Source organism: Bos mutus, chromosome X (assembly GCF_027580195.1).
Source record: "Bos mutus isolate GX-2022 chromosome X, NWIPB_WYAK_1.1, whole genome shotgun sequence".
In the NCBI taxonomy this organism is placed as follows: Eukaryota; Metazoa; Chordata; class Mammalia; order Artiodactyla; family Bovidae; genus Bos; species Bos mutus.
Window position 1 is genome coordinate 109,716,899 of NC_091646.1, and position 24,138 is coordinate 109,741,036.

A 24,138-nucleotide genomic window follows, 5' to 3' on the forward strand; every position below is an offset into this window, starting at 1 on the left:
CAAAAAAGCCTACAGAAGCTTTTGGAAGGGTTTGGTGAAGAGAAAGGAGGCTCCACCCATTCAACCAAGGCTTCCAGGTGTTCTAAGGGCCTCCAGTGTGGATTCAGCCACATTGGTCCAGAATAATCTACTGGGGAGCCTCAAAGGCAGCCTGCTTTGCCAGAGATGCCTTTGGGCAAGAATTAGATTTCTTCCCTGTTCTCTCAAACCCACAGAGAAGTCTGGCCCACACATCTCCCCAGTGGCTAGCAAGTAGAACCCCACTGTGGCAGGTGGCTGGGTGCTAAACCAGTACAGAGAGAAGTGGGAGTGTAGGGCTTGAGTGGCCGGGCCCTGTCCTCAGACTCCCATATGTGGGGCTGCAGAGGGATTAGCAGGCTGGCTGAGAAAACTCAGGGCAAGAACTCACACATGAAATAATTCCTACTGCTTTCTGTTTTCATGACTTAAATTTGCCTCATGTATTAATATCACAGTTTAAATCTCAAAATGATAATCCTTCCTCTTTGGATAGCATTTCAAAGTTTACAAGGTCATTTCAAATAATAGACTTCCCTGGTGGCTCAGATGGTAAAAGCGTCTGCCTACAATGCAGGAGACCTGGGTTCAATTCCTGGGTTGGGAAGATCCCCTGGAGAAGGAAATGGCAACCCACTCCAGTATTCTTGCCTGGAAAATTCCATGGACAGAGGAGCCTGGTAGGCTACAGTCCATGGGGTCTCAAAGAGTTGGACATGACTGAGCGACTTCACTTCAAATAACAGTTGTGGGAGATAGCTATTAAGTTGTGTGAAGGCCGAGTATTATAGCCTCTTGTTATAGAGGAGGAAACTGACGTTCAGAGAGTCTATCGGTAGAAATTCTTTCCTTTTGTCCATCCCTCCTTTGTCCTTCCTTCCTTCCTTCCCTCCCTTTCCCCCTTTTCGCTTCTTCCCCTCTCTAATGGCAGATTTGTTATTCTATTTGTTATGACCCCCAGTACTTTCTACATAAATGTCAAGCTTTAGTCAGCCAGTTTATCAAGAATGTCCAAGTAACTTTCCTTAACATCAAAATTTCTTTGATGAACTCTGTGTTAACTAGCGATTCCAGTCACTCTGGTAAATAATCTTGTATTTCTTTTCTAAAATAAAAGCTCAGGATGGTGGCTCTATTTGCATATGTCTTGACAATTGGCTTTGGTCTGGTTACTTTAAATGGCTGGGACCCCTCCTAGGCTACCCTGACCTTTAGGACTTTTTACTTTGCAACCCCTTATTTGAGCTCAGATTGACAAAATAAGGCACAGGAAGGTAGGAAACTCTTTAAACCTGATGATCTAATTAGGCAGGAAGTCAATTCTGGACATTTTTTGCCCTTTCTTCCTTCTTGGCCCTTGATTTTTTTTAATCCTCTTTTTCCTCCTTGGCTATAATGAGGAAACAAAGAAAATAGAATGAGCTAATTGGTGTGTATACCAGTAATACAAACGTATATGCACTCATATATAAAGACAGTGAGGGAGTTAGAGGAAATTTCCACAGTCAGCTAAAGGATGTGGATCATCAGTGAATTTCCATGTGGTCTTCTGCCCTGTGCCTTATTGGCACTGGGACTTGCAGACCAGCTGGAGAATGCCCAGCTCCAAGTTCCTCCTGGTTCTTTATCTTAGAAGCTGACACCTTAGAAGAAAGAAGATTTATTCCAGTGGCCCCTACTACAAGTAAGTACTCTTCACCACCAGGATTTCAGAATAGGTCTCTTTTTGACTTCAGATGAAGTGCCTTAAGGGCAATTGTACTTTTGTTTCTTGGAGGGAAGGAAGGGAAATGTATCATGGAACTATTATTAGATTATCAGAGAGCTGAAAGCTTGTCTGAGCTAATCTTCTAGAGGGGAAACTTGTGCTTAGTCATGTCCAGCTCTTTGCAACCCCATGGTCTGTAGCCTGCCAGGCTCCTCTGTCCCTGGGGATTCTCCAGGCAAGAATACCAGAGAGGGTTGTTGCCATGCCCTCCTCCAGGGGATCTTCCCAACCCAGGGATCGAACCCAGGACTCCTGCATTGCAGATGGATTCTTTACCATCTGAGCCACCAGGGAAGCCCAGAGGGGGAACTTAGATGGATAAATGACTTGCCTAAGAAGCCAAGGTGGATGCCCCTAGAACCCAGGTCTCCTAACTCAGACTTCAGAGCCCTTTTCCTTTGTTTGATTGACATTTAGGGTGAGTTTGAATATGAATTCTAGTGAATTAAGACGCTGGAGATGCTGCTTAGCTTCTCTCTAAGTAGAAGAGTTGGATCGTAGGCTTCTTTGATAAGTTGACGAGCATAATAGAGCCTTTTCCCAGATTCACAAAGACAAGTTTGCATACAATTTCAGGAGGGACACAGACCGCCACCTCCTGCCCCGTTCTCCCAGAAGCCCATCCATGGATCCCTTGTTGAGATCCCCCAGCCCCAGCTGTCAGTAAGTAGTCCATGGCTTGGAGAATAGATGAACTGCCTAGTAGTTCCTTGTATAGCCAGTGGTTTTCCGGTCTGATGGTGATGGGGTTCCTTATCTATACCCATGACTTTGCAGAGAATGTCATCCATTTCAGGCTAAACCATCTCCTGGAAAGTGCAAGCCAAGATGTGGGAGCTAAGCAGGGTGCCCATGGAACTTGGTTACATATTAGCTTTTCAGTTATAGCTCTTACCTTGCAGAGCTGTTGATCTGGTCTTCAGAATGAGGCACGGGACCCAAGCTGCATTCCCAACCCTGAGCCTTTTACCCTCAAATGTCCATGACAACTTCTTATGAATATGAAGTATTCTGAGCAAGGGAGAAAAGAAACTGCAAACACTGTGTCAGCCCCTTCTCCAACCAAAGCCTCTAGCCTGGCCTATATTTATGTTTGCAGCCATCTGTCTTCTACTAGAACAATAAGGAGATGAATGATAATGATTCTTTTCATCAAGCTCCTTTCTTCATCAAGGCTCAAAGCCTCTGGTATATTATTATCTCATTATCAAAAATTGCCCCTTATTGTGTAGCCATGTTGATCTGTTACACTAGCTCCTGTTTTCCTCCTTTACCACCCCTCCCCTTTTACCCAGTTCCTGTTCTCTGTTAGATGTTTTTCTCAAATGTTCCTAACTCTCAGACTGAGTGGAAGAGGTTAATAATGATTTTTTGCATTCCTGGGGCAGCTGCTCCCTATCCACCATCATGTTTTTGGGATGTAACTGCCGCCGGCACACCTTGTACCCCTGTGTGCTGCTGGGAACACTTTGCTGTCATGGATGCAAATCGGCCTGAGAATCTTACTGTTTGCTAATTGGTACATTGAAACGTGCTAATTGACCTAGAAAAGTTATTTCTGTGAGTGGCAAATTGAGCTATTTTAAAAAGTTATAGTTTGGGTTTTGGACTTGAACTAGGGACAGAATGTCCCTTTACTTTCTTGACAGTACTTAAAATAGAAAAAGCTTGTTTTCAGAAGAGGCCTTAGCTTTCTGAAGAATTGATTCAGGCAAAATTGTGCCTCAACCTTCTACAAAGGCCAATGTGTTTCTGATCAGATGAATGCAAAGTGTATAGGGGACATGGAGGGTGTTGAGAAAGCCTGGGATTCCAGCAAATTCTAGGGACTGGCCTAGAATAGGTCTAATTACTGCCTGTATTTTGAGATTAATCTTTGAGAGTCTTACAGAATGCCAGCCCAGCCATACCAGTCAGTCCAAATTTTTATTGAGCACATTTTTTGTTAAATATTGTGCTATATGCTTCAGGAGATGCAAAAGCAACCAGAGTTCATTCCCAGCCCTCAAGGAACTTGTGGTTTAGTTAGAAGGATAAGGCACGAATACCTTAGACGTGATTGCGATGTTAGAGTCAAAATCACAAGAAAGGAGAATTGCAAGGCAATACAGGTTTAATCGCTAAATTGTAATTGTTCCAAGTTCTACAAAAATGGGAAGAGGGTTAATATCAGCATTTATTGAGCATCTAATGTGAATGTGTGTCAGGTAATTTATGAATATTCTTATTTAATTCTCACAAGAACCTGATTTTACCTGTGAGGAAACTGAGGTTTGGAGAAGCTAAATGACTTGCTCAGAGTTACATGATTTGTAAATACTAAAACTAAATCTAAAGACTTTGAGCTCTAATGCACTGCGTCGTGAAGAGGTCATTGGATAAAGTGGTCCAGAAATGTGCCATGCAAAAGTAAAGCCTGAACCAAGCCTTGAAGGTCTATTAGAATGTGCATGCAATTGCAGAGGCAGGTGACGGTTCAACTAAGGGGCCAGAGGTATGGAGGCAGGAAATAGTAGATTCTCCTGGAGAGTCGAAAGAGCAGGATGGGGAGTCATGAACTCCAGTTTGTATATATAGACTTTGCCACTTACTTGCCAATCACCAGGAGACATCCTGTGACTCTGCTTCTGTCACGTCTTTTAGCCCTTGGAGTGTTTTGATTTTATGTGTACTTCTTACCTTTTCCACCACCAGTAATAATTCTTACAGGGAGATGGGGCTTTTCAACCACAGAATCTTTCACGAATACAAATATGTCACCCTAGTAGAGTTGTTAAGAGTATGAACTCAGGGATCTGATTTTCCAGGTTCATACCCTGACTGTGCTGCGTGTGTATGAGAGGGAGGGAGAAAGGGAACTTGGCTAAGTTACATAACTTGAATGTGCTTCCATGTTCTCATCTATGATATGGAGGTGATCTAAGTGCCTCCCTTCTAAAGCTGCTCTGAGGATTAAATCAGTTAATATGTGTAAAGCATGTAGCACAGCACCTGGCAGATGGAAAGTCCTCCGTCAGCATTAGTTGTTAATTATTAGTCTTTGATCTTCACAGAAACCCTGTGAAAGGTGGATATTAGTGTTACTGTACCAGGTTCAATTGCCCAGTGTGCAGGAAGCCAAATGCTGAGGCTTGCCCTACAAGGCAGCCAAGCGAGGAGAACCAATCTCAAATCCATCTCCCCAAGTTGAGGGACTTAGGATATTTATGGGACAAGGAAGCAGGGTGGTCTGAGGCCTGGGGAAAGATGGCTGGAGGTAAGAAGAAGACGAAGTAATCAGCGTTCTGTGCAAGTGTAGCCGAGTTACGTACTTCTTCTTGAGATGCATGTTCAGAAAATGGTGACCTTAGCATGATCTGAGGATGGAGTTTTTGGCCCTCTGATATCAAAAGATAATCCATCAGATACTCTCAGTCCCAGCTGAATGGTTGATGGTCTTGACCACTTTGAAATGGGCTAGATAGCTCCATATTCCTGAAAAAACAACTTAAGCAACCATTACTATAATATCAGAGCTGCTGTCTATAGGGGGTGGCTAAAGGAGTCTTGTGATATATTGTCTAAGCTATACACAGCTTGAAAGGTATACAGTTTGCAAGAACAATTAAGGAGAGCTTGGTTGGCGAAGGCAGGTTACAGAATGTTACTTATTAAGCAAGTTATGGTTTAAGAAATCTAGCTGATGACTGCCCTTGGTTTCATTTGTTGTTATTTAGTTGCTAAGTCATGTCTGATTCTTTGAGACCCCATAGACTGTAGCCCTGGAGAAGGCAATGGCACCCCACTCCAGTACTTTTGCCTAGAAGATCCCAGGGACAGGGAAGCCTGGTGGGCTGCTGTCTATGGGGTCGCACAGAGTTGGACACGACTGAAGTGACTTAGCAGCAGCAGTAGCAGACTGTAGCCCGTCAGGCTCCTCTGTCTATGGAATTTCCCAGGCAAGAATACTGGAGTGAACTGCCATTTCCTTCTCCAGGGGATCTTCCTGACCCAAGGATCAAACCCATGTCTCTTGCATTGGCAGGCGGATTCTTTACCACTGAGCCATCTGGTTAGCACTGCCATTTAACAGATTAAACCTTAGAAAGTTTACATAACTTGCTCGGGGACACACAAGAATTGACAGAACTGGCCTGAGAACATCTGTCTTTCTGATATGAAAGCTCAAGGGTTTCCTTCCACCTCTTTCCTAATTATTTCATTTGATTTTCAAGTATTAAGCCAAGTCAAGTTTTTGTGTAAATTTTATACAATATCCATTAGAGATTTGGAGGACTGATTATACTTTCAGGATTTTTTAAAAAATATATGCTCCTTGAAAAAACCATTTAATCAGACAAGTATAAAGAGAAAGCCAATCTTTTAACCTCATCAACTTTCAATCCTGTCTCCCCAAGGGTAAGTTGTGTTAATTGTTTGTATATGTTTCCACATTTTTCTTTTGCCAATAAGTGCAGATGGAGATGTTCGCATTTCTGGGGTTGTTGGTTTGTTTGGTTGTAGGTTTCTTGTGCAATCAGCATTGAACTATAAACATTCCTCCAGTGTATTTTCCTTTAACCTAATTGTAGAATCTGTAATCTCTTCAGGTGTGAACGTAGCTCAGTTGTTTTCCAATAGCTGCTTAGCATTCCATAGTTTGGTTGAAGTGTATATTCAGCCTCTTGCCAGGCTCCCAGGCCTGCATCATGACTAGTGTCTGTGGGCAAGGATAATGTCTTTTGTGGTATCTGCTCTATGCAGGGCACCCAGCACATGGTGGTATCCACAGATAGAATAAGTGAATTAGTCCATCAACCCAAGCCTCTGTATTGTAGAGAAATTCCAGGGATCTTTTGCAAGCATGTCCAGTATGTCTTAGGTGTGATACCAGAGGGATGAGATATATTTTTCCCAAGTGAATTATTTTTAAACCACTTAAAATAATGCTGTTTTCCTGATGACAGCAAAAGTCATATTTAGTAATGAAAATTTGTAAAATACAGGAAAGTAGAAATAAAAAATAAGTACCATCAATGCAAAAGGGGTTATTTTTCAACATATTAAAAAAAAGAAAAACACCAAAAAGCATGAGGCTTTTGTGCCTCTGTCCTTGCAATTGTGTAAATGTTTTCTTTACAAAAATAATATCTTCATAATAGCAAATAAAGAAAATACAGAAAAATACTGAAATAGGATCATTGAATAGTTAACAGATGTTCATATTGTTTGCAGCGTATTCTCAAAGCCTTCTCATCTCTGTGTGGTTATTAAGAGTTAGTATAATGTAGTGGTCAGGTCGCTGACTCTGGAGTGAGCAGATCCTTGCTTTTATGGCTGGCTCGTCTGTCTTTATCCATGTGATTGTAAGTTACACACTTCGATGACCTCGTTTTCTTATCTGTAGATGGGTGCTTGAATGAATGGAGATACGTGGGGTAAGCACTTAGTCCAGTGCCTGGCACACAGTAAGTGTTTAATAAGTGTCGGATGCTCCTGTTGTTACTACTACTCCAAATAGAAGTTGAACTGGGCTCCTATTGGCCTGTGCTATTTGATGTTAGCCTTCAGGGCCTTGGCTCCAGCTCCCTGGTTGGGTGATGGTGATGTGAAGAGGGCTTTGTTTCTGAATTAGCTTTGCCGAGTGAGATTAAAATTCCTTGGCAGGATTTCTTTTCCACATTAACTAGCAGCACGTGTGTGTGTGTGTGTGTGTTTCCCAGACAGACTGTTGGATTAGGGAACTGGCCAGCTCTCTCTCCCCTCCCTCCTGACAGGTGAATTAGGCCCACTCCTGGTGTTTCTTCCTATTTGAATGAAATGTAAAAAAATGAATGAAAAAAAATGAAAAAAAAAAAAAGAAAAAAAGAAATGTCGAGACCTCTGGGTTTTTCAGTAACACCCAAGCCCCCTACTCTCGAGGAGAGTGGCAGCCATGAGTGAGGATGACAGGCAGCAGCCTCTTTGCCTCCAGTTTAATAGTTCTTTGCACTGGTTCTGTTTTCCAAAAATGCAATTAGAAGGCACAGCCTCTGACTCTTTCAACCAATATTTCTCCCTCATCCTTGAGCCACGCCCCCAAGCCATGTTTCTTTTTTGTTTTTTTAGATCAAGCAGGCAAGATTTATTGAGCAAATCATAAGCAGTACAGTCTTGAGTGGTCAGCAGTGTTTCTTTGTGCAGTCAAAGCCTTATCTAGCGGGTGAGTTCCGTTTCCCCAATCTGTGTGGATCAGTGGTTCTCAGCTCTGACTGCACCCTAGAAGCAACAGAGCCAATTTCAAAATGTAAGCGTTTTCCAAAAGCACCGCAGGCAATTGCAGTGTGCAGGCGGGCAGCACTGCTTAGGGCCCTGCCTGGTCTCATGCTGCTGCTGACCTTGGGGCTTTGACTGAGTTTGTTTCCTTCCCATCAAGCATCAGTTTCCCCATGTGTCAAATGGGCTTAGTGAAATCTGCTCTGTCTACCTCACAGATACCTTTTTGAAGAAAAGGTAGCAGATAACAAAAGATAACAGAATTAGCAAAGAGCTTTGAACATTTAAAAGCACTCCACAAAGAGGCAATGAGTCCTTGCCTCTTTCTCTCTCCCTGTAGTCATTTTTTTGAGGGGGGAGTGTTAATTGAGATAAAATCTACATAATACAAGTTTATCCATTTGAAGTGTACAATTCAATGTCTAATTCAGTGTATTAGAGTTGTACAACCATTGCCACTATTTAATTTTAGAATATTTTTGTCATTCTCCCCCACCCCCACCAAAAGCAGTAGTGATGTCTCTCTACTCCTTCTCCATAGACCCTGGCAACCACTCCTCTCCTTTCTGTCCCTATGGATTTGCTTGTTCTAGATATCTCATGTAAATAGAATCATATCATGTAGCCTTTTCTAACTGACTTATTTCACTTAGCATAAAGTTTTCAAGTTCATCCAGGTTGTTGCATGTTTCAATACTTCATTCCTTTTTATGACTGAATAATAATATTCCTTTGTACAGTATACCACATTAAAAAAAAAATTGAAGTGTATTGTATCTACAATGTTGTGCCAGATTCAAGGGTACAGCACAGTGATTCAGTTTGTCAGATTCTCTTCCCTTAGAGTGGGCATTACAAAATACTGAATATAGTTCCCTGTGCTATATTGCAGGTCTTTGTTGGTTATCTTATATTTTATTTATCCATTCACGCATTGATGGACGTTTGGGTTGTTTCCACCTTTTGGCTGTTGTGAATAGTGATACTGTGAATGGTTGTGTAAAGATATCTGCTTGACTAGGCTTCCCTGTTGGCTCAGACGGTAAAGACTCTGGCTGCAATGCAGGAGACTTGGGTTCTGTTCATGGGTCGGGAAGATCCCCTGAAGAAGGAAATGGCTACCCACTCCAGTATTCTTGCCTGGAGAATTCCATGGACAGAGGAGCCTGGTGGGGTACAGTCTTGACTGCTTTGGGGTATATACCTAGAAGTGAAATTTCTGGGTCATATGTAACTCCATGTTTAAATAACCTTTTGAGGAACTGCCAGATTGCTTTCCAAAGTGGCTTCCCTGTTTTTTATTCCTACTAGCAATGTATGAGGGTTCTGGTTTTGCTGCCTCCTTGCCAACAATTTTTATTACCTGATTTTTTTCCCATTATAACCATTTGGGAAGGTGTAAAATGGTATCTCCCTGTGGTTTTGATTTGTATTTCCCTGATAACTAGTGATGTTGAACACCCTTTCATGTACTATTGGCCATTTTTATGTCTTCTGAGGGGAAATGGCTTTTCAAATCCTTTCCCATGTTTAAACTGGGTTATTTGTTTTTTATTGTTCAATTGTGATAGTTCTTATGTGTTAGGATAGTAGACCTTTATCTGGTATATGACTTGAAATATTTTCCCTCATCCTTTGGGTTGTCTTTGCATTTTATTGATAGCGTCCTTTAAAATACAAAATCTTTAAACACTGATGGTCTACTCTCTCTAATTTGTCTTTGACTGCTTGTGCTTTTGGTGTTATGTCTAAGACACTAGTATCTAATCAAGTTCATGAGGTCTTAGGAATATCTTTTAAGAGTTTCATAGTGTTAGATCTTGCATTTAGGACTTTTTATACATCATGTGAAGAAGGGATCCAAATTCATTCTGTTGCATGTGGATATCCAGTTGTCCCAGCATTATTTATTGAAAAGACTCTTCCCTGTTGAAATGTCTTGGAACCCTTATCAAAAATCAGTCAAATAGGGTTTATTTCTAGACTATCAGTTTTATTCCATTAATGTATATGTCTATTCTTATGCTGGCACCACACTGTCTTGATGATCACTGTAGCTTTGTAGAAAGTTTTGAAAGTGAGAAGTGTGTCATTCAAATTTGTTATTCTTTTTCAAGGTAGTTTTGGCCATTCTGGGGCCCTTGTATTTCCATATGAATTTCAGGATCATCTTGTAATTTGTTGCAAAACAGCCAACTGGGATGCTGATAGGGGTTGCAGTGACTATAGAGTAATTGCAGGAATATTGTCATTTTAACAATATTAAGTCTTTCGATCTATGAACACAGGATGTCTGTCTATGTATTTAGGTCTTCTTTAATTTTTTTTTCAGTGACATTTTGTTAGTTTTTTGGAATATAGATTTTGCACTTTTTTGGGTTAAATGTATTCCTATGTATTTTATTATTTTTGATGGCTCTGCAAATGGAATTGTTTTCTTCATTTCATTTTCAGATTGCTCATTACAGTGTATTCTTCTGTATCGATCTTATAACCTTTCAGAACTTTTTTATTACTGCTAATAACTTGTGTGTGTGTGTGTGTGTGTATTTTTTAAGATTTTCTGTAGATAAGGTTGTGTTACCTATGAATAGAGATAGGTTAACTTCTATTTTCCAATCTGGGTGCCTTGTATTTCTTTTTCATGGCCAATTGCCCTGGCTACAACTTCCAGTGCAGTGTTACATAGAAGTGGCAAGAGTGGACATCCTTGTCTTATTTCTTACCTTAGGGGAAAAGGATGCAGTCTTTCATCATTGAGTATGACTTAACCGTGGGTTTTTCGCACATGCCCTTATCAAGTTGAGGAAGTTCCTTTAGTAACTTATAATAAATACCTGTCCTTAGGGAACCGAGGGTAGTAGAGTTTTTTAATGTTGAGGTACTTCGTCATTCACAGTTTAGAATTGCTTATGGTGGGAAATGTCTTTCCAAAGAAGGCATTGTGATACTTTAGGGTTTAAAGTCATCTACACACAAATTAAAGAAAGGAATATTAAGCATATTTAAAAGAACAGTGAAAGCTTATAGAGTTTCTTTTTTTTAATTGTTTTTTTATTGAAGAATAGTTGCTTTACAGAATTTTGCTGTTTTCTGTCAAACCTCAACATGAGTCAGCCATAGGTATACATATAGCCCCTCCCTTTTGAATCTCCCTCCCCATCCCATCCCTCTAGGTTGATACAGAGCCCCTGTTTGACTTTCCTGAGCCATTCAGCAAATTCCCGTTGGCTATCTGTTTTACATATGGTAATGTAAGTTTCCATGTTACTCTTTCCATACGTGTCACCCTCTACTCCCCTCTCCCCATGTCCATAGTCTATTCTCTATGTCTGTTTCTCCATTATTGCCCTTTAAATAAATTATTGAGTACCGTTTTTCTAGATTCCAGATATATGCATTAGAATACGGTATTTATCTTTCTCTTTCTGACTCACTTCACTCTGTATAATAGGTTCTACATTCATCCACCTCATTAGAACTGATGCAAATGCTTTCCTTTTTATGGCTGAGTAATAGTCCATTGTGTATATGTACCACAACTTCTTTATCCATTCATCTGTCGATGGACACCTAGGTTACTTCCATGTTCTAGCTATTCTAGAACATGTGCTGCAGTGAACAATGGGATACATGTGTCTCTTTCAATTTTGGTTTCCTCAGGGTATATGCCTAGGAGTGGGATTGCTGGGTTATATGGTGGTTTTATTCCTAGTTTTTTAAGGACTCTCTATATCGTGTTCCATAGTGGCTGTATCAATTTACATTCCCACCAACAGTGCAAGAGCGTTCCCTTTTCTCCACACCCTCTCCAGCATTTATTGTTTGTAAACATTTTGATGAGGGCCATTCTGACCGGTGTGAGGTGATATCTCATTGCAGTTTTGATTTGCATTTCTCTAATAAGGAGTGATGTTGAGCATTCTGTTGTGTGTTTGTTAGCCATCTGTATGTCTTCTTTGGAGAAATGTCTGTTTAGGTCTTCTCCCCACTTTTTAATTGGGCTGTTTGTTTTTCTGGCATTGAGTTGTATGAGCTGCTTGTGTATTTTAGAAATTAATCCTTTGTCATTTGTTTCATTTGCTATTATTTTCTCCCATCCTGAAGTTTGTCTTTTCATCTTGCTTATAGTTTCCTTTGCTGTGCAAAAGCTTTTAAGTTTAATCAGGTCCCACTTGTTTACTTTTGTTTTTATTTCCGTTACTCTAGGAGGTGGGTCATAGACAATCTTCGTTTGATTTATGTCATCAAATGTTCTCCCTATGTTTTCCTCTAAGAATTTTATAGTTTCTGGTCTTACATATAGGTCTTTAATCCTATTTGAGTTTATCTTTGTGTATGGTGTTAGGAAGTGTTCTAATTCATTCTTTTACACATAGCTGTCCAGTTTTCCCAGCTGCATTGACTGAAGAGCCTGTCTTTGCCCCATTGTATATTCTTGCCTTCTTTGTCAAAAATAAGGTACCCATAGGTGCATGGGTTTATTTCTGCACTCTCTATCTTGTTCTATTGGTCTATATTTCTGTTTTTGTGCCAATACCATACTGTCTTGATGACCGTAGCTTTGTAGTATAATCTGATGTCAGGAAGGTTGATTCCTCCAGCTCTATTCTTCTTTCTCAGGACTGCTTTGGCTATTCGGGGTCTTTTGTGTTTCCATATGAATTGTGAAAGTTTTTGTTCTAGTTCTGTGAAAAATGCCATTGGTAATTTGATAGGGATTGCATTGAATATGTAGATTGCATTTGGTAGTATAGTCATTTTCACAATATTGATTCTTCCTATGCAGGAAGATGGAATATCTCTCCATCTGTTTATGTTGTTTTTGATTTCTTCCATTAGTGTCTTATAATTTTCTGTGTACAGTTCTTTAAGCTCCTTAGATAAGTTTATTCCTAGATATTTAATTCTTTTTGTAACAGTGGTGAATGGGATTGATGCCTTAATTTCTTTCTGATTTTTCATTGTTGGTACATAGAAGTGCAAGTGATTTCTGGGTATTGATTTTGTATCTTGCAACTTTGCTAAATTCACTGATTAGCTCTAGTAATTTTCTAATACTATCTTTAGGGTTTTCTATGTACAGTATCATGTCATTTGCCAACAGTGAGAGTTTTACTTCTTCTTTTTTGATCTGGATTCCTTTTATTTCTTTTTCTTGTCTGATGGCTTTAGCTAGGACTTCCAGAACTATGTTGAATAATAGTGGTGAAAGTGGATACTCTTGTCTTATTCCTTAGGGGGAATGCTTTCAGTTTTTTACCATTGAGAATAATGTTTGCTGTAGGCTTATCATATATAGCCTTTACTATGTTGAAGTAGTTCCTTCTACGCCCATTTTTTGAAGAGTTTTAATCATAAATGGGTGCTGAATTTTGTCAAAGGCTTTTTCTGCATCTATTGAGATGATCATATGATTTTTATCTTTCAATTTGTTAATATGATGTATCACGTTGATTGATTTGCATATATTGAAGAATCCTTGAAGACCTGGAATAAACCCAACTTGATCATGGTGTATAAGCTTTTTGATGTGTAACTGAATTCCATTTGCTAAAATTTTGTTGAGGATTTTTGCATCTATGTTCATCAGTTATATTGGCCTGTAGTTTTCTTTTTTTGTGTCGTCTTTGTCTGGTTTTGGTATCAGGGTGATGGTGGCCGTGTAGAATGAGTTTGGAAGTGTTACTTCCTCTGCAGTTTTTTGAAAGAGGTTTAGAAGGATAGGCATTAGCTCTCCTCTAAATGTTTGATAGAATTCTCCTGTGAAGCCATCTGGTGCTGGGCTTTTGTTTTTTGGGAGATTTTTTTTTATCACAGCTTCAATTTCAGTGCTTGTAATTGGGTTGTTCATAATTTCTATTTCTTCCTGGTTCAGTCTTGGAAGATTGAACTTTTTTAAGAATCTGTCCATTTCTTCCAGGTTATCCATTTTATTGCCATATAGTTGTTCATAATAGTCTCTAGTCTCTTATAATCCTTTGTATTTCTGCATTGTCTGTTGTAACCTCTCCATTCTCATTTCTAATTTTGTTGATTTGATTCTTCTCTTTTTTTCTTGATGAGTCTGGCTAACGGCTTGTCCATTTTGTTTATCTTCTCAAAGAATCAGCTTTTGATTTTATTAATCTTTACTATTCTTTCTTTCATTTCTTTTTCATTTATTTCTGCTTGGATCTTTATGATTTCTTTCCTTCTACTAATTTTGGGGTTTTTTTGTTCTTCTTTTTCCAGTTGCTTTAGATTTAAAGTTAGGTTGTCTGTTATATGTTTTTCTTGTTTCTTGAGGCAGGATTGTATTGCTATAAACTTCCCTCTTAGAATTGCCTTTGCTGCATCCCATAGGTTTTGACTTGTCGAGTTTCCATTGTCATTTGTTTCTAGAAGATTTTTGGTTTCTCTTTTCATTTCTTTAGTAACCTGTTGGTTATTTAGAAATGTGTTGTTTAATTTCCATGTGTTTGTGTTTCTTACAGTTTTTTTTCTTGTAATTGATATCTAGTCTCATAGTGTTGTTCTTAGAGAAGATGCTTGATACAATTTCAATTTTGTTAAATTTACTGAGGTTTGATTTGTGACCCAAGATGTGCTGTATCCTGGAGAATGTTCTATGTGCACTTGAGAAGAAGGTGTATTCTTCTGCATTTGGATGGAATGTCCTGAAGATATCAGTGAGATCCATCTCATCTAATGTATCACTTAAGACTTGTGTTTCCTTATTAATTTTGTTTTGATGATCTGTGCATTGGTGGGAGTGGGGTGTTAAAATCTCCTACTAGTGTTTGTCTTATGTATTAAGGTGCTCCTATGTTGGGTGCATAGATATTTACAATTGTTTTGTCTTCCTCTTGATTGATCCCTTGATCGTTATGTAGTCTCCTTCCTTATCCCTTGTAATCTTCTTTATTTTAAGGTCTATTTTGTCTGATATGAGGACTGCTAGTCCAGCTTTCTTTTACTTCTTATTTGCATGGAATGTATTTTTCCATCCTCTCAGTTTCAGTCTATATGTGTCTTTAGGTCTTAAGTGGGTTTCTTGTAGACAGCATATATATGGGTCTTGTTTTTGTATCCATTCAGCCAGTCTATGTCTTTTGGTTGGAGCATTTAACCCACTTACATTTAAAATAATTATTGATATATATGTTCCTATTACCATTTTCTAATTGTTTGGGGTTGATTTTGTGGATCTTTTTTCTTCTCTTGTATTTCTTGACTATGTAAGTCCCTTTAACATTTGTTGTAAAGCTGGTTTGGTGGTACTGAATTCTCTTAACTTTTGCTTGTCTGAAAAGCTTTTTATTTCTCCATCAATTTTGAGTGAGATCCTTGCTGGGTACAGTAATCTTGATTGTAGATATTTCCCTTTCATTACTTTAAATATATCCTGCCGTTCCCTTCTGGGCTGTAGAGTTTCTGCTGAAAGATCAGCTGTTGAGTGAATGGGATTTCCCTTGTATGTTACTTGTTGCTTCTCACTTGCTGCTTTTAGTATTTTTTCTTTGTGTTTAGTCTTTGTTAGTTTGATTAGTATGTGTCTTGGCATGTTTCTCATGGGTTTATCCTGTATGGGATTCTTTGTGCCTCTTGGACTTGATTGACTATTTCCTTTTCCATATTGGGGAAATTTTCAATGATAATCTCTTAAAAAATTTTCTCATGCCCTTTCTTTTTCTCTTCTTCGGGGACCCCTATAATTCAAATGTAGGTGCATTTGATATTGTTCCAGAGGTCTCTGAGATTGTCCTCAGTTCTTTTCCTTCTTTTTACTTTATTCTGCTCCTCAGAAGTTATTTCCACCATTTTATCTTCCAACTCACTGATTCGTTCTTCTGCTTCAGATATTCTGCTATTGATTCCTTTTAGAGTATTTTTAATTTCAGTAATTGTATTGTTTGTCTCTGTATGTTTATTCTTTAATTCTTCTAGGTCTTTGTTAATTGATTCTTGCCTTTTCTCCATTTGGTTTTCAAGGGTTTTGATCATCTTTACTGTCATTATTCTGAATTATTTTTCAGGTAGTTTGCCTATTTCTTCTTCATTTATTTGGACTTCTTTTGTTTCTGGTTTGTTCCATCATTTGTGTAGTATTTCTCTGCCTTTTCATTTTTTTTTTAACTTGTGTTTAAGGTCTCCTTTTCCCAGGCTTCAAGGTTGAATTCTTTCTTCCTTTTGGTTTCTGCCATCCTCAGGTTGGTCCAGTGGTTTGTGTGCTTCGGTATAGGGTGAGATTTATGCTGAGTTTTTGTTTGTTTTTTCATTTTTCCTCTGATGGACAAGGCTGGGTGAGGTGGTAATCCTGTCTGCTGATAATTGGGTTTGTATTTTTGTTTTGTTTCTTGTTTAGATGAGGCGTCCTGCCAAGGGTGCTACTGGTGGTTGGGTAATGCTGGGTCTGGTATTCAAGTGGTCTCCTTTGTGTGAGTTCTCACTATTTGATACTCCCCAGGGTTAGTTCTCTGATAGTCTAGGGTCTTGGAGTCAGTCCTCCCACTCCAAAGGCTCAGGGCTTGATCTCTGGTCAGGAATGATGATTCCACAAGTGGTTTGTAATGGCATTAAGGGAAAGGAAAACAAATATCCAAAAATGAGAAACCAAAGATGAACCCCAGACAAATGGCAGTTACAAAATCAGGCAAATAATAATTAAAGTAATGGAATATACACATATACATACACATCCATGAGCAAAGCCAAAACAGTCCAACAAAAATAAAGTACAGTAGATTGATCCATGAACAAAGGAAATCAAAAATTACATTTACGAGTTGAGAACAAAACTAGTTTAAGCACAAACTGGAAAACCAAAGTAAAGCAAGGTTCTAAGTGGGAATAAAGCAATGAAAACAAAACTAACAAATATGTTGTGAGGAAAGGAAAGAAAGAAAGAATAGATATGCAAAGTTAGAAAGAGGTAGATGAAGACTTATATACATTAAAGATTAACTGCAAGGGGAAAATAACAGTAGGAAAGGCAAACAAAGGAATAAACATAGAAAAAATAAAAGAGAAAGGAAAGAACAAGAGGAACTCCACAGACCTGCAAAAGCCCAATGTAGAGGCAGAGATGTAAGGCGACAATTGAAAATGTGAGTGAGGAAAAAAAAAGATCAAAAGCTTAATCGGAGTTCTTAGTGCCAATATAATTGACAACTACAATGGAGGGGGACGAAGGGAAAAAGAAAAAAAGAAAAAATCCGAAAGAATCTACAGAACAACAAAAAATAATAAATATTTTTCTTGAGTCACTGCTGTCAGAGTCCTTACCTTACCTCCCTAGGATGCCCTCCAATAGTGTACTGATCTCTGGACCTGCTGTGGGGGCTGTTCAGTTTCTAATCTGGTTCTACTCCCATGTATTCTTGCCTCCAATGTGCACAGCTGTCAGAGCTAGTGCATTTTCTTTTGTGGGCCCTCTCTGTGGCCTTTTATATATTCCATAGACACAGAGTCTGCTTAGTTGATCATGTGGATTTAATCTGCAGCTTGTACAGCTGGTCAGAAGGTTTTGGATCTTCTTCCTTTGCCACCCTGCCCCTGGCTTTCAGTTGTGGTTTTATTTCCACCTCTATATGTGGGTCATCCACTGGGGTTTGCTCCTGAGGCTGCCCTGGAGGGGTTGGGTTTACCCCTGTGAAGGCGGGATGTGGAGGTGGTACAGCTGCTTGGGTCACTGGGGTTCTGGAAGCACCAGGTACTCAGGAGGGTTGGAGGCTGGGGGAGTAGGAAATATAGTGCTTTAGAAGTGTATGGCAACCAGTCTTGGCCAATACACTCCAGTATTCTTGCCTGGAGAACCCCCTCTCTGACAGAGAAGTCTGGCAGGCCACAGTCTACAGGGTTGAAAAGAGTCGGACACAACCGAAGTGACCCTGTGTGCATAAATGCAAGACCTTTTTTTCTGCCTGTGGCAGCTCTGCCCCAGTGAGAGTTGAGCATGAAGGTGGTGCAGCTGCTTGGCTTGTGGGAACCCTGGTGGCGCCAAGTGTGCAGGGACATAGACTGCCTCCACCGCAGGAGTTATGGCCCTATCAGAGTCTTTTTTTGAGCCTCTCCTAGCTGGTGATCAGAAGTCACCTTTGGCCAGTCTTTCTCTGTAGCTCCGCCCATTCAGGCACTTAGAGGGCTCCCTTGCCTGTGGTCCTTCTCTGTTGTTTTACTCCTCAGACACATAGAGAGTCCTCCCTAACTATGGTCCTACTTTGTAGATTGGCGCCTGAAGCACTTAAGGGAGCACACTGGGTGGGGGCCTACTTTGTAGTTCAGTGCCTCAGGCGTTTGATGGGCCAGCCTCTCTATTGTTTGATGGGTCAGCTTCTCTATTGTTCAGCACCGATGCTGGCCTGTGGGGAGAGACAGACTACAGTGATGGCTCCACCCCCTGCGCATGACTCAGTGGTATCACCATGCTTCCATGGCTGCCTGGCTTTCCTCTACTAGCATTTCTCACCACTATCTCCTCCCTCACATCCCCTCCACCCGTCTCTCTGCACTCAGCAGCAGCCCTTGCCCTAGGATTGCTCCCAGCCTCTGCCTCTTCCAGGAGACCAGCATTCTTGTCTGGGGTATGTATGGCTGTGGGCAAGGACTGTCTGATTCTCATTCTATTTAGGCTGCCACAGATCAGCTGTTTCACTCTCAGCCTTAAATGTTTCTCTTCTGACTCAGACAGTTGCTCTGCTGTGGGGATCAGACCCCTGCTTCAGTTCCCCCATCCGCAAAGGGCAGGTCCAGTCCTACTAACACTGCTGTTTTTCCCCCTAGTTCCTTCTTCCTACGGAGTTTTGCGTGATTCTATATATTCTTTTCCACTGGTCAGGTACTTCTCTCCACTCTCAGCTGGTGGTCTGCATGCACTTCTGTGTCTGAAGGTGTATTCCTGATGTATCTGTGGAGAGAGATGTACTCCACATCCACCTACTCCTCTGCCATCTTGTTCTCTAGAGTTTCTTTTAAAGTACAGTGATGTTGCATTGCCATAAGGGAAATAGAGGGAATTGAAAGGCTTCAGGGCTGGCATACAGTAAACAATAAATGTTTACTGGATAGCTGGTATGCTTAGAAGAGGTGTTATTAGTCAGCTTCGACTGCCATAACAAAACTATAGACTGACTTCAACAACAGAAATTTCTCACCAATCTAGAGGCCTGAAGTCTGAGCTCACAATGTTAACCTAGCAAGGTCAGGTTCTGGGGAGGGCTCTCTTCTTAGCTTGTGGATGGCCACCTTGCTGAGTCCTCACAAGTTCAAGACAGAGCCCCCTTGCTCTCTGGTGTTTCTTCTTATAAGGACACTAATTCTATCTGGAGGACTCCACCCTTATGACCTCATCTAAAACTAGCTACTTCCCAAAGGCCCTACCTCCAGATTCCATCACATTGGGGTTTAGGGCTTCAACATGTAAATTTGGTGGGGCGGGCACACAAACATGCAATGCACAGCAGAAGGTTAGAATATTACACACACTAGGTGTGGCATTGGCAAATCTGAATTTTTAGGATTCATAACAGCAAAGGTAGGGAATGGCAGGCATGGTTAGACTTCCACGAAAATAGCTACCATTTCATGGCGCTAGTGGTAAAGAATCTGCCCACCAATGCAGGAGACATAAAGGGCGCAGGTTTGATCCCTGGGTTGGGAAGATCCTCTGGAGGAGGAAATGGCAACCCATTCCAGTGTTCTTGCCTGGGAAACCCCATGGACAGAGGAGCCTGGTGGACTACAGTCCATGGGGTCGCAAAGAGTCGGACATGACTGAGCAGAAGCACAAGAGTTATATGCCCAGAACAGTGATAGATTTATTACCTCCCTCATCTCAGTTAATCCTCACAGCTGCCCTGAGATGAAACTCCTCTCATTTTTACAAGGAGTAAGCTGAGATGCCAAGAGGTTAAGCAGTCTACCCAAAGGCACTGAGCTAGTGAGTGGAAAAAGTTGCAAGTTAGAACCCAGGTTTCTGTTTACAAAGCCCACTGTCTCTCCACTCCACCACTGCACCTTCCTCACTATGCCCTGAGTCCTTGCAACTCAAAATGTGGTCCACAGGCCAGCAGAATTGGCCTCCCTTGGGAACTCGTTAGAAATTCATAACCTTGGGCCTCATCCCAGACTTAGCAAATGAAACTCTGCATTTTAACAAGATCTCTTGGGATTGGTGTGTACACGACAGTTGGAAAGGCCTGGGAAGCAAGGTTGAGAGAAATCAAAACAACGAGTATCCAGTGTAGAAAGGGGAAAAGGCAACTCAATACTGATCAATTCTTGTTCTGCTTCTGTTCTTTCCTTCAAGGACACCTGTCTTTGAACAGGTATGGTTGGAACAGTACCTGATAAGGACGGAAGTCTTCCTAGTCAGTCATTCAACTAATATAAATGAGGCCTACACTATAGGGCTTGACAAAAGTTAAGATATTTGGCACTTTATGTAAGTTGAGAGTGAAAGTGTTCGTTGCTCAGTCCTGTCCAATTCTCTGTTACCCCGTGGAGTATAACCCTCCAGGCTCCTCTGTCCATGGGATTTCCCAGGCAAGAACACTGGAGTGGGTTGCCTTGCCCTCCTCCAGGGGATCTTCCCAAACCAGGGATCAAACCCAAGTCTCCTGCATTGGCAGGTGGATTCTTTACTATCTGAGCCACCAGGGAAGTCCCCATATGTAAGTTAGACTTCAATAAAAAAAAAAAGTTAATGTTAGAACCTGAAATCCATTGCAGGTGAATTTGAAATTCTTCACCACTAGCATAAAGTGGTGCTAGTGGTAAAGAATCCACCTGCTAATGCGGGAGACACAAGAGACCTGGGTTCGATCCCAGTGTTGGGAAGATCTGGAGTAGGAAATGCCACCTGGCTCCAGTATTTCTGCCTCGGAAATCCCATGGACAGAGAAGCCTGGTGAACTACAGTCCATGGGTTCACAAAGAATTGGACACGACTGAGCACAGGGCATAAATAGGTGAGGTACCTCAAATCAGGTTGAAGAGCTATTTTGATTTTGGTTTTTGAATCATTACCTATGGTGATGGGTAATACAGTTAGCTGGCTAGTGGTTTGTTGAACTAATTTACATTAAGGCACAGATGACTGACTGAAGTGTCAGATTTGCTGGTGTCCCAAAGCTCAGCAGGAAAGCTATATTGGGTACCAGTTTCAATATTCAAAAAAGTCCTGAAAGATAACATTAGGGGAACAGAGAGGAGTAAAGGTCAAGTTCAAAAACTTGAATTAAAAAAGTAACCAGATCCTAGAACTTTATAGGTTTGGTGGACCTTAGAATTTCATGTCGTCCACCTATGTCATTTTACCAATAATAAAGACCAGAAAGGGTGAATGACCTGCCTAAGGTCACACAGCCAGTGAGTAGCAGCTCTAAGATCACCACTCAGGTCTGCGGCTCCCAGACTAGTGCTCTTTCCACCTCCCCTGTTGCATAAATACTAAATGGGATGTTCTGTGTGTGGTGGGGGGCTCCCCACACCAAACAGTTTTGTAGTACCAGCTGGGTGGCCTACAGTTTAATTCCTTGTGACACTCTTGGCAGATAGCATCAGATTCCAATGGTTAAGAACTGAGTCCTATAAGACTGCCCCCACTTCACGTACCTGTTACAAGTACAGGTTGTTACCTATGCTTCTGAGTGACATGCTATAAATTAGAGGTTCCATGAACTCCCTCCTCAGGTTCCATTAACTTGCAGGTGCTGCTCACTGAACTCAGAGAATCATTTGCTTTTGTTTACCAGTTATTTGGGGCTTCCCTGGTAGCTAAGTGGTAAAGAATCTGCCTGCATTGCAGGAGACATGGGTTTGGTCCCTGAGTCGGGAAGATCCCTGGAGGAGGGCATAGCAACCCACTCCAGTATTGTTGCCTGGAGAGTCCCATGGACAGAGAAGCTTGCTGGGCTACAGTCCATGGGGTTGCAAATAGTTGGACACAACTTAGCAATGAAATACCACCAATCTGTTTTTTTAGGAAGTATATTTTAAAGCAGATGAACAGCCAGAGGTATAGAGGATGGAGTCCAGAAGGGTCCCAAGCACAGACACTTCTACTTCCATGGAACTAGGGTGTACCACCCCTCCTGGCCTACAGATGTGTTCACCAACTGGGAAGCTTATCAACTCTTCCTATTCAAGAGTTTTTATAGAGCTTAATCCTTAGCCACCCTTTCCCAGACAGCAGTGGGTGCAGCTACAAATTTCCATCCTCCTTATCACTTCCTGGGGACCAGCCCTATCCTGTGGTTAGCTAGGGGGCTCTCCCCTAAGTTCTCTCAGCGTAAACTTGGGTGTGCTCAAAAGGAGCTCCTCATGAATGACAAAAGACACTCCTATCACTTCAATTCAGTCGCTCAGTCGTGTCTGACTCTTTGCGACCCCATGTACCGCAGCACGCCAGGCCTCCCTGTCCATCACCAACTCCTGGAGTCCATCCAAACCCACGTCTACTGATTCGGTGATGCCATCCAACCATCTCATCCTCTGTCGTCCCCTTCTCCTCCTGCCCTCAATCTTTCCCAGCATCAGGGTCTTTTCCAATGAGTCAACTCTTCTCATGAGGTGGCCAAAGTATTGGAGTTTCAGCTTCAACATCAGTCCTTCCAATGAACACCCAGGACTGATCTCCTTTAGGATGGACTGGTTGGATCTCCTTGCAGTCCAAGGGACTCTCAAGAGTCTTCTCCAACACCACAGTTCAAAAGCATCAATTCTTCAGCACTCAGCCTTCTTTATAGTCCAACTCTCACATCCATACATGACCACTGGAAAAACCATAGCCTTGACTAGGAAATGCCTAAAAGAGTTTTAGGAGTTTTGTGCCTGGAATGGGGACAATTATCAAATCTATTTCTTACTATACCACAGATGCCCTTGGGCAGCGCCTGTTCTTAGGAAGGACTTCAGGGTTTAGTTGAGCTACTTCATCCAGTTTCCTCATCTGTAAAACAGGAATAATAATGTTATTACCTACCACATAGTTATTTAAGGATTTAGTCAAATACTCCTTTGTCAGGTGGTCACTGAAAAGACGGAGAGGGAAATGGCAACCCACTCCAGTATTCTTGCCTGGAGTATCCCATGGACAGAGGAACCTGGTGGGCTGCTGTCCATGGGGTCGCACAGAGTCAGACAAGATGGAAGCGACTTAGCACACATGCATGCATTGGAGAGAGAAATGGCAACCCACTCCAGTATTCTTGCCTGGAGAATCCCAGGGACAGAGGAGGCTAGTGGGCTGCCATCTATGGGGTCGCACAGAATCAGACATGACTGAAGCAACTTAGCAGCAGCAGCAGAGCAGTGAAAAGATGAATTAGTTTTCTGTTGCATAAAAAGAATGGAGAAATAAGAGTCCTTATGATGCCCTCCTCTTACCTCAGCATCTGGCCCTCCTAGCCTCCCCTTAAGTCCCACACACTGAGGAACTTAAGTAAAATGACTGGAAACTTGAAGAAAAAAAGGGTTTAGTAACTCCAAGGGGAGGGTGGTTACTGCATGGGTACTAGATGAGGAAAGTTTGATGGTAGGAGCTGAAAAGTTACGGATAGGGAAGATCTTGCTCAAGTCAGGAGGTTCTAAAATAGTGTACAGTATATGTGTGCTGCTGCTGCAGCACTTCAGTCGTGTCCGATTCTGTGCGACCCCGTAGACGGCAGCCCACCAGGCTCCACCACCCCTGGGATTCTCCAGGCAAGAACGCTGGAGTGGGTTGCCATTTCCTTCTCCAATGTATGAAAGTGAAAAGTGAAAGTGAAGTTGGTCAGTTGTGTCTGACTCTTAGCGACCCCATGGACTGCAGCCCACCAGGCTCCTCTGTCCATGGGATTCTCCAGGCAAGAGTACTGGAGTGGGGTGCCAGTGCCTTCTCCACAGTATGTGTATAATTTTATATTAAAGAAAATGGAAATACATATAAAAGTAAAAAAAAATCCATTACCCACCCAATTTCAACAAGGATCAACTCATGGCTAGTGTTGTTTTCATCAGTATACCCTACTCTATCTCAAACTGCTTCCCCACCTGCCACAAACACACACACTGTCTCTCTCTTACTCATTTCTCTTACCTGGATGATTTGAAAGGAAATTTCATGGAATTTTAACTGTAGATATTTATTATACATC

General features: G+C 41.3%; 1 protein-coding gene across 10 annotated transcripts in view; it reads left to right on the forward strand.

Moving 5' to 3' along the window:
* Positions 1-24,138, forward strand: part of TMEM164 (transmembrane protein 164) — a 178,481-nt gene that overhangs the window by 101,361 nt on the left and 52,982 nt on the right. The window lies entirely within an intron of this gene.